Source organism: Amblyomma mixtum, chromosome 3 (genome assembly GCF_055824585.1).
Source record: "Amblyomma mixtum isolate Tamu chromosome 3, ASM5582458v1, whole genome shotgun sequence".
Lineage (NCBI taxonomy): Eukaryota > Metazoa > Arthropoda > Arachnida > Ixodida > Ixodidae > Amblyomma > Amblyomma mixtum.
Genome location: NC_143014.1, coordinates 17,113,081 through 17,127,388, shown reverse-complemented (window position 1 = coordinate 17,127,388; position 14,308 = coordinate 17,113,081).

Sequence of the window (14,308 nt, the reverse complement as noted above, 5' to 3'; positions counted from 1 at the left end):
GGACTTTCCAGCATCACATCAAGGGTTTTCAGTATAGGAACGTAGTGAAAGGTTGATGTGATACCCTTACTGTTCTTCCCTAAACGAATTGCAACAGGTTCTATGTATGAAAAATGTTCCTTGAAGTAGGATGTGCGGCTATGTTCTGTCCGAAACACACCATCGCGGGAACAGTGCATGGCTGAAACAGCATCTGCTTTCATCATATCCTCTGCGAGTTCCTCAATGGTCTCATCACTCATACCACTTTCTTTGAGCTTTTTCTTCATAAGCAAAATCATGTTCTGAAAGTTTGCACCATGTATGTCACGCATAGCTTCTGCAGTAATTTGGACCGTAGACTATGGGACATGGCAGTGTGACAGCAACTGGAGGTACAAATGAGCAAAAGCTTCACAGATGTGGTCATTGGTGCAGGTTCCTATGTTGTGCTTCATCAGAGACACATTCCCATCTGGCACTCTTTGTTCAGCTAAAGCGAAATCCGAAGAGAGTTGTGTTTCATCGGCCGGTCCTGATTCTGGCACAATGTTACAACTAGACGTCTGGATTTCATATACTGGCCCTCTTTGAAGGCTCTTGCCATGAGACCGTGAAAGGTGAGAAGAAAATGATGCTTTGTTGGCATAAGTTCCTCTGCATGAAGGAAATGGGCACTTGACTTTTGTTCCTTGTAAGATGTGCACCTTCAGATGTGCTACAAGAGCCCTGTAGTCTTTGCAAACCTGAAGACAGCTGTCCACCGTGCACACCAGATCAAACCGCTGCGCTACCATAGTAACAGCACCCATATTCCCTGCATTTCTTGACAGCCTATGTTCTCTAGATATGTGACTGTTGAGGGACCCAATTTTGCGGAACATTTTAGAGCAGCCTTGAAAAGGGCAATTGATAATAAACGGATCCATGTTTTTGTGCAACACAAAATGCTTCAGGAAGCATGAAATGGTTGCACTCAAGCTGCCGCAGATGTTGCAAAAGCACATATCCGCGAAGACAGAAATTTCCTTGTTCAAAATACAACAATAAAACTACATTGCACTTTGTTAGTCACACATCCCAAGGCCCAGCTCTAGAGTGACATGACACTTCTTTAAAATTGTGGTACCCTCCACTGCAGTGGATTGCCACCATACTGGCATGACAAAATGACATTCAGTCATCACATGGCATGCAGGAGAAAAATGCTGAAGGCAGTGGGAGAATGCATCTCTGATTAATGACTAGATGAGCTGCATGGACCAATACACTTTGGTCTGAAAGGAGGAAATGTTGAGCAGTGAATTCTACCTAACCTTACGGGGAAAAAATAAAGTACAATAAGTGGTTTAAAGAAATAGAATGCGTCATGGAAATGCCTGGAAGCACAGCAGGCTTTGTGCAGCAAGCTCAAAGAAGGTTCATGTCAAATAGCTATATTGCAGCAGCAAAACAAAAAAGAATCCTCTTTTTTAAAGCAACAGCCAGGCTTACTGAACCCCGGCCAAGCCCAGCACAGACTTCCAACGCAGGCAAAAAAATTCGTTGGAAGCACATAGATATCTCTTCAGACGGGAAGGCGAAAGCCGTTTGCGGCTGACTGCAGTGATTTGAATTTGCCGCTTTTCCCGTCATCATCCTCTTTTCCTCGTTTTTGAGCAATTTTTACCCAAACTAAAGACCTTTCGGTTACCTTAAGTAATACTTACGCTTAATTACAGGTTTTTTTTTAATTTAATCTGACACAAATCCGGCGTTTTTCCGTCCATTCTGCGATAAATTTCGATATGCTGTGGCGACTTTCGTTGGATGTGACGTCCCACTATATTTGGGGCTATATCGACGTATGCGTTATATCGACGCATTCGGTTGTTTTTGTTTTCGTTTCGTTATTTGCCCATTATTAATTAACTAATCATTCTAGAGCCATCAAACTTGGCGCAGGGGTTGAATTTTGTCTCCTCTATCTGATGCTGCCCTTCGTTTTCTCCTATCCTGATTCGTTGCCGCGTTATTCGTGGAAGACAGCATTACACCGGACGTGACCTTTGCTGCGAGTATGAGCCGTTAAAGGCTTTCGCTTTAATAAACAGGCTGGTTCAAAGGAATGGAAGTTGGCAAGTAGAGGTGTGATATAGGCTACGCGTCGAACGGCCTTTGGTGCCAACGATGACGAGAAAAGAGGCAATGCACCGGCGGCTGGAGATGCGAATAACTTTAGCCTAAAGACGATACCGCGCGGAAAGGCCCCCCGCGTGGGCTGTTCCCTCGGCAAGCTTAAAATTGGTTTCTGAGGAAAGGAAATGGCGCAGTATCTGTCTCGCATATCTAGGCGGATACCCGAACCGCGCAGTAAGGTACTCCGAACCCGGGTACTCCGGCTCGGTAGACGAGCGTCTAACCTCGGAAAGCTTCATGCTCGCGTATACGTGGCAGCCACGTTACTAAAGGGATTTGGCGGACGCTCGTTGTACGCGTTAACAAGTCAAGAGTTTAACCGACAAAAATTTCGGTACAGCGCGAATGTGTACTAAACACTACGAGGGCTGTCAGCCGAAGGCACTATTACTTTGCAGTGCGCGTGGACTTCGAGACAAGCGACCAAAACAAACCAATTTACGAACACTTTTCATTAAATATGTAACTGTTACGAAGACACAAACTTGAAAATGTGCAAGTGAAGCCTCGTTCACCAAACATATGTGCAGCCGGCCAAATCTTTAGCTAGCGTGCGTGACAGCCGCGTTTTCCGCGCTCCTGTAGCTTATGACGGAGCAAACTTGCGAAAATATCAAATTTAAGCTCAGGCTCACTACGTCCGTGCTTAGTATTGCTTTCTGCAAGTTTGTTTCTTCCCAAAGCGCAGGAGCACACAAAAAGCGGCCGTCGCGCACTGTACGTACACACCACGCCACTATGAGAAGCAAAAAACAAAAACAAAAAGTGCGATCAACGATATTGCGGCTTCAATTATCAAATGTGTACACCACACTGATATAAACAATAAAAAAGGTGGCGATCAAATGAAGCAAAGAAGTGCACTTACCGGTTGCGGAGGTTTACCAGAATACGCGCAGTTACAACTGTAAACCCTTGAACGGTGTAACAGGCAACGCACGGACCGAAAGGACAAGCACATGGACCGGTTGGCGCGCCGCACACTTGAAGACCGCAAAATGCAGTGTGCATTGTAAACGTCGCAAAACTAATAACACAAATATTTTTTCTTCTGTAAAATATTTGGAAAAAAATTATAGTTATAAAACTTGCAACAACTAATTTTGTTTTTTTTGTTCTTTGAGCAGGCCACGTGACCTAAACCGAGAAATGGCAGGAAGAAAACAGAATTTAACTGTTGTTGCCTGTAACAGATTTCTGTTTTTTCTCGATGGCACAAATTTTCTTTCACACAACCGAAATTTTCTGTGAAAATGTTGTGATTTCACACATAGCTTTTACAGTGTGGACGCTTACCTCTATCTTGTGGGCGCATGTTTTTTCTAATGCAGATTTCATACAGAGAGATACTATGCAAAAATTTTTCTGGCATCATTTGACCGACGCCTTGAAGCTATAGCTTGAAGGACACCGGGATAGCACGTATTTTCAGGTACGTCGATGACTATTTCATCCTTCTTAACGTACCTACACACTGCGCCGCAGATACACTTGTAAACCAAACTCTCACTGCTTTTGGTTCTTTATGGGGGGGTCTGAAATTCGCGCATGAACGTGCACAGATCATGATCGACTCCAGTTTCTTGACCTACAGCTTATTTTTGTAAATGCCGATGTGTGTTGGGCTTATCAGTCGCGCTCAAAGAAGTCCCTTTTGACCTATAATAGTGCCCACTCAAAGCTGGTAAAGCTTGGCATAGTATGTCTTTGCATGAAATCTGCATTAGAAAAACCATGAGTCCACAAGGTAGGTGAAAGCTTCCAGTGAAAGACTGACCGAATTTCATCTGCATGTTACCCAGACCAACTGGTCACCGGCATGTCTGAATACCTTTTGCAAAAAAAAAAATGAAAAAATCAGACCATGCTAAACGCGAGGCAGAACAGAAACCTGTGCAGGTTATGCCTTACCTGCACGGTATTTCACACAATTTGAGGAAAGTTGCGTCTGGTCACGGGTTAAGTTGGTTTCTTCAGCTCCGTACAAACGGGCGAAATTACGTCCGATGGTGACCAGGAAGCGTGCTAAGAAGGCCTGTAATATCAAGCATCAAACCGTGTACACACAATGCACTGTCAATGTTGTGTATGAGATCCCCTTGACGTGCGGCAAAGTGTATGTGCGGCAAACCGGGAAATGTATCAATGACCGCGTTGCAAGCACAACGTCACCCTGAAGAACAAATCTGGAGGTAACCTTCCGTTACACTGCAGCACTTGCCACAGCTGCTACCCCAAGTTTAATGAAAATAAGTTTCTAGCTAAGGCTCAGGACAAGACCAAGACAGAAATAAATGAGGCCTTTTTCGTTGACCTAAGAAAAGACAAGTGCGTTAGCACGCCTTCCATTCCCCTTTCTAGGAATGAACTATCCTTTTTAGATGGTAACACCTAGACTCTTAACCAGTTCGGTGCTCTGTATTTTAGTCTCTTTTTAGAAATATTAACGAACTTTTATTTTATTTGCCACCCTTTACATGGTTTTTAACCACATCTCTCTCTTGTTTCTTTTCTTTGTTAAAAATGTTTTCACGTTGCTATGCATATTTTCATGGCGTTATGCACTTCTTTCCTTTCACTGTCTTCTTTCATGCAGCTCTGTATTCTCTTGTTGTTATACATTTTTTTCAGCCCATATGAATGCTTTTTTTAAAATACCTCAGCACATGTTGATATGTTCACATTATTGGGTTTGTTATAATCTCACTTACTGCTCTTTCTTTTCTTTGGTTGTTTGGTTCACGCCCCTTCACGCAGCTCGTCTCTGGATATCAGCGGATATGTAAGTGCGCCTGGCTTCTTTCGTTGTCATTAAAGTTGAAAGTTGCGCTTCTTTCCTGTCGTCTCTACCCTCTTTTTTCCTGTGAACGTCTCTTTAGCGAACATCCTATCAAATATCAACATGTACCAACTAGCCTGTCAGAAAGCCTTACTTAAGGTATTCATAATCTGTTAATTATTTCTATCTGCGAACTCTACTAATAAGTCTCCCCTGCTATTCCTAGAACCTCTACCATGCTCGCCTATCGCCTGGTCACCAGTCTGCTTCTTGCCTACCTTTGCATTGAAGTCGCCCATCAGTACAGTCTACTGCTATTTTACTTTGGTCATTGCCGATTACACTTCCACAAAGAAATTTTCGACGTTCTATTCATCATGACATGACGTAGGCGCGTAGGCGTGCAGCACCTAAGCTTGTACCTGTTATTAAGCATAATTACGATAGATATCACCCTCTCGTTAATACTGTAAAACTGTTCAATGTTTGCAGCTATACCCTGATTGATGAGGAATCCCACACCCAGTTCTCGTCCGTCCGCAAATACAGGATAGTAGAGTACGTGCCCGCCCTTTAGTACTGTATACGCCTCATCTGTCCTCCTAACTTCACTAAGCCCAATGACATCCCATTTAATACCTGCTAGTTCCTCCAACAGCACTGCTAAGCTAGCCTCACTGGATAGGGTTCTAGCATTAAAAGCTGCCAGGTTCAGCTTCCAATGGCGGCCTGACTTATTTCAAAAGAAATGAGACGTTAAGGACTTGAAAAATTACAGAACAATCAGCTTACTGTCCGTTGGCTAAAAAGTATTTACTATGGTAATTGCTAATAGATTCATGAGAGCCTTAGTCATAAATCAACCAAACGAGGAGACAGGCTTTTGTATAGGATACTGCACAATAGACCATATTCTCACTACCAATCAGGTGATAGAGAAATGCGCAGAATAATACCAACCTCTTCATTGATTACGAGAAAGCATTTCACAGAGTTGAAACCTGAGCTGTCATGCAGGCATTGTGGAATCAGGGTGTAAAAGTGCCTTATTTGAAAATATTGGAAGATATCTATAACAACTGCACAGCCACCATAGTCCTCCATAAAGTCAGCAATAAAATTCCAATAAGGAAGGGTTGAGGCAGGGGACACGATCTCGCCAATGCTATTCTCGCCTGTTTACAGGAGGTACTCCGAAGCCTGAGTTGATAACAGTTGGGAATAAGAGTTAATGGAGAATATCTAAGCAATCTGCGATTCGTTGATGACATTGCCTTGGGAAGTCATTCAGGACATGAACTGTAAAGCATGATCAATGAGTTAGACAGGCAGAGCGGAACGGTGGGTGGCAAAATTTAAATGCAGAAAACTAAAGTAATGTCCAAAAGTCTAGCACGGGAACAGCAGTTTGCAATTGGCAGCAAGGTGATGGAAATAATAGGGGAATATGTCTACTTAGGGCAGGTAGTGACCGCTGTTCACGATCACGAGAGGGAAAGAACTAGAAGAATAGGAACGGGGTTGAGCGCGTATGGCAGGTTCTCTGACATCATGAATGGCAGTTTAACAGTACCCCTCAAGATGAAAGTATACAACAGCTGTATCTTACTGGTACTCACCTATGGGGAGAAACGTGGATACCAACGAAAAGGGTTCAGCTTAAGTTAAGGACAACGCCGCGAGCTATAGAAAGAAAAATTGTATGTGTACCGTTCAGAGACTGGAAGTGGGCAGAATGGGTGAGGGAACAAACCCGGGTTAATGATATCCTAGTCGAAATAACGAGGAAGAAATGGGCTTGGGCAGGGCATGTAATGCGAAGGCAAGGTAACCGATGGGTAAGGGAGTGAATTCCTCGAGAATGGAACAGTAGCAGGGGGCGGCAGAAAGTTAGATGGGCCGAAGAGAAAATAAGTTTGCGGGGATAAGGTGGCCGCAACTGGCAAAGGACAGGGTTAATTGGGGAGACATGGGAGAGGCCTTTGCCCTGCAGTGGGCGTAATGAGGCTGAAGATGATGATGTTATTGCATAGGCTAGCCCCTCTGGCAGGTGGAATAGATTAACATCGTTCCCAAATAAGCGGTAGAGCGAAATGTTGGGACAAGCATTTTACGCGCACCATTTTTTAGCGCCTTCTCAAGGAAGCAAGTCACCGATACCTCGAACGAGTAAAACCAGCCGACGCATGCTTGGAACGCGGTGCTGTCCCATTCATCACATGTTTTTGCGAAAGAACAGCCATGCAGTGGAGCCCGGTTGTCTCCTGGCAGGGCCTGTGCACGCATGGCTGCGTTCGCTAGCGCGGCCTAAACCTGTCTTGGCCAGGTGAGGGAAACTACGCCGAAACGCTTTCTTTCGGACCCTGTCTGCCCTCACGACACAAGGTGCTGAAATCAGTCGCATTCCGGGGACAAAGACGTCCTTTTGCTTCCCGCGCTCTCATCGCCCGCGTCGTTGTCATTCAACCTCGCTGCCGAGCCAACCGAAAGTGAGCCGCAACGTTCGCTCGCTCTGGCCGTGCGATAGTTTACTTCACTTATTTGCCCCCGACAGGTTTTCGCAGCGAAACACATGGGGCAAGGCGGCGGTAAACGAAGCAGAACCAATGCTACTTTGCATTTCCAGCAGCAGCGGGAAAACAAAGTCTTGGGAGCATACCTTACTTTAATAGCAGTGCCCTCAGAAACTGTACTCGAGCCCCCCAAAAAAACTATTGCGCAGTATTCGGAAAAGAACAAACATGTCGCTTTGCCCGAACCTGAGGGACAAAATTAAGCAGCACGTGGAGGAAAACAAGACACCTCCGCGAAACGGGCACAATTTTTTCTGTTAACAAAACGTCAAATTGAGATCATGAGCTTTTGCGCAACCTTTGCGCGTCCACAGTCCTAAACCGTGAAGCTCTGCTCGGACGGCCCACGCTTCGGCCTTCGTTTTTCAGAGAAGCCCTAGCGTGCCAGTTTCGTGCACATGCAAGTTTGTCTTTCGGCAGCAGCCGGCCAGAACAGCATGATGTTGACTGCTCGGGATGATTGTATCCTCTGATTCGATTTGGCACGCTTCCTTGCGATTCTTGATGAATACTCAGTATACGAGGGGGTACCCAAAAGAAACAGGACTTATTTTTGTTTGAACTTATTTGTTCATATTTTAAGCACAGACCTTCAATCGCCTTCAAAGTATTCCCTACTTGCAATGATACGCTTGTCGAATCTTTCATTCCATTTTTCAAAACATTGTTTAAATTCATCTTTTGTGATGCTTGACAGTGCCTCCGTCGTTTTTTTCTTCACCTCAGCAACATCAGCGAAAGGCTTTCCATTCACCTATTTTTTTCATTCTAGGAAACAAAGCAAGTAGCACGGGGCAAGGTCGGGAGAGTATGAGGGTTGAGGAATAGGGGTCATGCCATTTTTGGTCCAAAATTGTCCTAGAGACAGGGCTGTGTGAGCAGGGGCATTGCCATGATGGAAAAACCACTCACCCGACCGCCACAAATCTGGCCGCTTCCACCGCACACTGTTGCCCAATCTTTTCAAAACATCCGAGCAGAAAGCCTGGCTAACTGACCCTCCGGAAAAAATTCTCAATGGACGACTCCTCTCACGTCGAAAAAATAAATCAGCATTGTTTTGAGGTTTGGTTTCACCTGACGAGCTTTCTTGAGGTGAGGTGAATTTTAAGTTTTCCATTGGCATGATTGTTGCTTTCATTCAGGATTTGATTCAGGAACACTTGAGTTGTCCCCATAGCATCGTCCTTGTACGCCTTTTTTAATATTTCAAGAGTTTCCATTCAACTTTTTCCGAGCAAAAATCAGAATTTCACCGGCGCACGCTGTTCACGAAAATCAGCCATTGCAAAAATGACATTCACACAAAACAGTCGTCACTCTAAAACTCTGCCTAAACTACTCTGACCTCCTTCAACGATGGCACTCGGCTTACTGACTCTGGAATGTTCGTTCTATGCGCTCCTAGTGGCAAAATGCGGTACCACAGAAGCTTTGCCGACCAAAAAATTTAGTCCGGTTTCTTTTGGGTACCCCCTCGTACTTATTCGGTAAATGACGCTTTTTCTTCTTTGCAAATTGAATACAGTTGAGCCTACTTATAACGGCGGAACTTATAAGGAACGCTCTCGCATCAAGAACGACGACGGTGCTACCGTCAAAACATGCATTAGTGCAATGGGAATGCGTCTGAGATGCAATGAACAATTGGCTGCATAATTCGATAAGAGCGAATGAAATGGCGCCGTAAAGTCGGCTCTGCAGTCGAAATACTCGCACATAAGCTTGGAGTTTGAAGAGCAGGACACCCACCCTCGGCAAAAAATGTGGTACCTAAAAATGCAGTAAAAAAGGCAAGACACAGCCGACAAAAACGGCATTTTTACCAAATGGCGCTGTCCTAAACGAATGCCTTGAGACATGAAACCTGCGCTGGTGTAAGGCACTTTAACGTGATTTTGTGCACGAGGCGGTTGTCCTTTATCAATGGCAAGTCTGGCAAACTGTGATACCTTGAGAGGTACGCTTTCGTAGGCCACATGCGGAACATAAAGGCTTGAATAATCCACCACTTTTTGTTGCTATTTGACAAGAGTGCAACCAGGCAGGAAGAGTTATAAGGACAATGCACGATTTTTCCTTTCAGTGATTTGCTGAGTTCAACCTTGACGTAGCGAAAGAAATAGGAGCTTCTTCTGGTGCTTGACAACTTTGCGCGGCACCAAGTGTTGCCTTCTTTGAATGTGGCCACAACGCTTTTTTCGGAACCGAATAGTAAGTGCCAAATTCAGCCACCGGACAGGGGCGTTATTTAGGGCTTAAGATGTCCTAGAATCGGTGCTACATACAGCGAAAGCTGAGAGCGATTCGCACACCATGCGGCGACGTTGTTGTTCGGATATCTTTGTTCGCCGCTGTGGAAATTATTAATTCGGTGTGTATGGGACTAATGGCAGAGTGCATCGAAAACCACTTCTATAAAGCATGCTTACAGGGCCGAGAAACGACTGATGACGCTGTTGAAGATCCGCATGATTAAATAAATGTGGATTTGTAAGAACTTGTTTCTGGTGCAAAGATGGGCGGACATGATTTCACCTGGGAAGCCATCGTGAGGTGCGGTTCATTATGCCGGGATTGCAAAATGATTCACTGACGAAGTCTTGGAGCGCAAGTGCGAGCAGTTTCCGACTGCCAATAATCTGATGAAGAGGAGGTTGACCTGCCATCTGTTGCCGTAAACACTTTAACCGCCATTAGTTAAATCATGTTCTTAGAGAAGCTTGTTCCTTATCCTGAGCAAGCAACATACGTTTGACCATTGTACACAGATTGGAAAGCCCTGTGAGATGATCTTCGACCAAACCGACGCGCATAACCAACTTTTTAAGAAAGAGACATCAGTTTCGTCGTGCTTGGAATTTCTGGCTACATAATAAAAAGTCCACTTACTACGAAGCTCGGATACAACGAACGCATAACGCATGACCGTCAGGTTTGTTATAAGCGAGCTGGACTGTATATCATTCAGTCGCTTCGTATTGGTACAGCTTCTGTTGGGCCAGGTCATAATACGCCAGCGCTCCTGATTGAAACTCATCGCGCTCACTTTTAGTCGTTTATCCTCAACTGGGACACTTCCACGTCGTTGGCGCCTGATTTTCATTCCCAAGCCGACCGGTGATCCAGGGGATCTGTATCGCACAATCTGCATGAATTGAACTGTTCGCAATGCGCTTGAAAATGATTTATTCTCGTGTCCCTATTTTTTTGGTTGTCATAACCTTCTTGATCCGTTATAATTTTGTTTACTTATCACAGATCGGCTGTACAGTCTCTTTCAAAACTTCAAAAACGTCTTCAATTTTTTCGCACAATCTACAGATCCCCGTGTTCGGGTAGCCTGCTTCTATCAGCTTGGCAGTCTGATCATCCACGCTCACCGCAACTTGATGCAGACAAGAATTCCTTAAGGCTCTGCGAATACAAGACATTCCGATGCCGTCTTTAACGATATTCAAATGGCCAGACTGATAACTGAGCAGTGGCTTGATCGAACTGAAGGAGTACTTCTACCAAACCAGAGATATGTGATCACCGAACATGGTGATCGCAAAACTGCGCGAAAGAATGATTGCTAAGAGTAAATCGGAGCACATTTATGCTCCGAGTAAGAATGGTTTCCAAGTCCGTGGAAAGGTTGCCGTAAACCCGTACGCACACACCGTGTCGAACAGAATGCGGAAAGTTGGTAGAAAGTACAACGTTGAGGTCGTTTTTTCTTCACGCGGAAAACTGGCCAATATCTGCCCGGCACTGCAGCAGAGGCGGCAGCCGTATGCAAGAAAGAGAGAGGGAAGAAGTTGTTATGTAAAGCACGGTGTTGAAATGGTAGACTGGACAAAAGGGGGTTTCTGCCAGATATCCCTTTATTGCTGTCGCTACTGCGCTAAACAGGATGGTTCGTCGTTAAACCATCCGCCTTACAGAACACAACAAGTCTTTGGACAGCGGTACGGGATCTAATGTACCTATTCATTGTCGCAAACAAGATCACAGATGTCACCCTTTGTTCCATGAAACGTGAGTCATTTTCACACATAGCGATCTGACGCTAAGGTAGTAAGGCTTACCACATTGGTAAGGGTAGTTCTTTGTGTGCCAGGAAACCGTCATTACACAAACGCGAAATGAAATTTTTAGAGGGTGCTTCTGCGAAGTTATAGGTCTTGGTCAGTGTTAATAAGTCCTATTTTTGAACTTAGCCTTGGTGTAGAGGTATAAATGTATGCAGGTGTGAAATAAAGTTTAGTTGAAAGTCAGCGCTCTTGTTGTCTAGTTTGTTCGTTTGTCCTCGTCTTCCGCGCTACTATACTATGGATCGCAACCAACTTGCCCAGCTTTCTGTCGTTTTGATGTCTGACCCACTCTGCCCTCTCCCTGTCTCTAAACGTTGCACCGATCATTTTCATTTCCATAGCTCCCTGCGCTGTCCTTCAGCAGAACCCTTTGCGTTACGCTAAAATGTTTTGGCAGGCTAGTAGGTTAAACATCCTGCATAAAACAGCGCAACAAAGGCAAACAAAAGAGACGAGGAAACAGGCGAAGACAGCGCTGACTATGAACTGAAGATTTATTTCTGGGCCACTGAGTATAATTGCATAGTTAACACCTGTATGAAAAGTCACAAAACGAACAAATCAGGAAAAGAAAAACGCGACAACAGCAACAGAAACACTCCAGAAATCGACAAAGAGGATCAGTCCCCCGAAAGCGAGAGCTCTTTTTTGCAGCAGTCCTAATAAGGGGTGCTGACACATGCATTTCCCTGCTTAATAATCTTGTATGCCCCGATTATTTCACTTCCAGTTTAGTCTCGGGTTTTGCGACCACTATTGTTTCATGATAACAGCTGCGCACAGTTTTTTTTTAATTTTTCTCCCATTCACAATCCCGCAAATGAATTCCGAGGTGTCCAGAAACTACTATTGATCTTTATAGATTGTTATTTCAGTTTTTAATTTGTACAGCCTCCAGTCTGCCTTAAGTATTGCCCACCGAAGGGCAGAGAAATCTTAGAAACAGCCCCCTTATCACTCGAGACGAAGCGCAGTTGGTGCTTCGTTGTGCACATAGCCACCTTCTCCTTTTCTTCGTTCACAGCTTGGCGCAAGCCAGCCAGACAATCAGGCGCAGAAAACACAACATCGACACCTACTTTTTGCCCAACTTTTTTTCAGGGAGTGTGAAATTCCATTCAGATATGAAATCGCAAGAGCACAGATCTTAGGGCTAGTTGGTGCATAGCAGTCACGTAGAAGCGCGAAAAACATGGACAAAGAGGGACTTGGACAACATGAGCGCTTACTTCCAACTGAAGATTTGTTGACACACAAGCACATTAAATACACCTTGCTGCATGACGCTAAACTGACAGCACGGCAGCCAGCGTGAGCTAGAATCGATGTAGCTAGCTTCTTTTTGTGGCTGTACGCTAGGAATACTGATAATTCTTTCTAGGTCTGCTTCACAGGTCACATTGACTACCTTGGATTTTTCAGCTTTCCTCATTAACATTTGTCACCGGAAACCCAAGAAACTTACAGCCTTTAGCGCGTTTGGTTTGAATTGGCTTCCCCAATAGTATAATGTGTTTTGGCTTAATGGGACATGAACAGCTGAGGCAGAATTTTATAAAGATGTGAAAAATGATCGGTGGTGTAGAGGGCCTAAAACGTTAGTTTTACTACCTAGTGACGCTGAAGGAAAGATGTTTTAAACATGGCCACTAGTAAGAGCTTTAAAGAAAGTCGGTTAACCTCTGCAACCATCCTTGGCTGGGCAAGGATGTCGACGCTCCCAACCAATCGAATAAAGACCTCAGCCTCCTTCTCACGAATGAGAGAGTGGCTGAGGTGTGGTTAAAAAGCCTGCTTGTCGTAATAATTTGACTATATTTTATTAAATCTTCCGTTTGTTTAAAATACCTGATCTCTTTAAATACATAAAAACCTGTGAAATGTCAACAAGTGCATGTTCACCTAAGAGCGTAGTCGGATGCAATAGTATGTGTTCATTATAAAAAACAGAGTAAAATGCTTTTCTGAGTGTCATATTTTTTGCATCAGAATAAAACATGGTTTAAGCTCATCTTCGCATAATTGATATTTACTCTCGTCTTCTTTTGTCAGTAGAAAGTTGTGTGTTAGGCATGTCTGTGCTATACGAAGACGGCAGATAATCACTTCTTTGAAACGTTTCTGGTGGGTCCAGGACTACCATTCACTTAAAGCTGGCGTTACTAAGTTTAGTTTGTTATTTGCTTCATTGTTCTATACGGACTGACATTTCTGTCTCATGTTACGATGAACTAAGTTAACGCAATCTTTAAACGGCATATTTATTTTTTTGATTTGCTTTCCACGAGCTTGAGCGCGCAGAAGTCTGCTCTCTCGTTGCTTTTAATTCCGATATGACTCGGTACCTTGCAGCGTTTTCTGTTTTGTCCTTGAGCTGTGGCTGTTACAATGTTGGGTATGATGTCATAAAGTATAGGAGTTATTGCATTTCTAGAACGGAGAGCTGTAAGTACACTGAGGGCCTCTGTGTAAATAATATTGTTTGTGAGGTTGTCATTTACTATTTTGTTTACGGGTACGCACAAAGCGGAAATATTCAGCTGTGAAGATAGGTGCACACTGTGGAAGTCTTATTATTTCTTTCTCCTTCCCTTGTACTACAGCGCTTCCTACGTAAGCATCCGTTTTTGTACAATGAGTATAAAAGTCCGTGAAACCATTGTATGTGTCCTCGAGTGCAAGAAATGCTTGTGCTATATGTTGTTGTGGAGTTTGCTTTT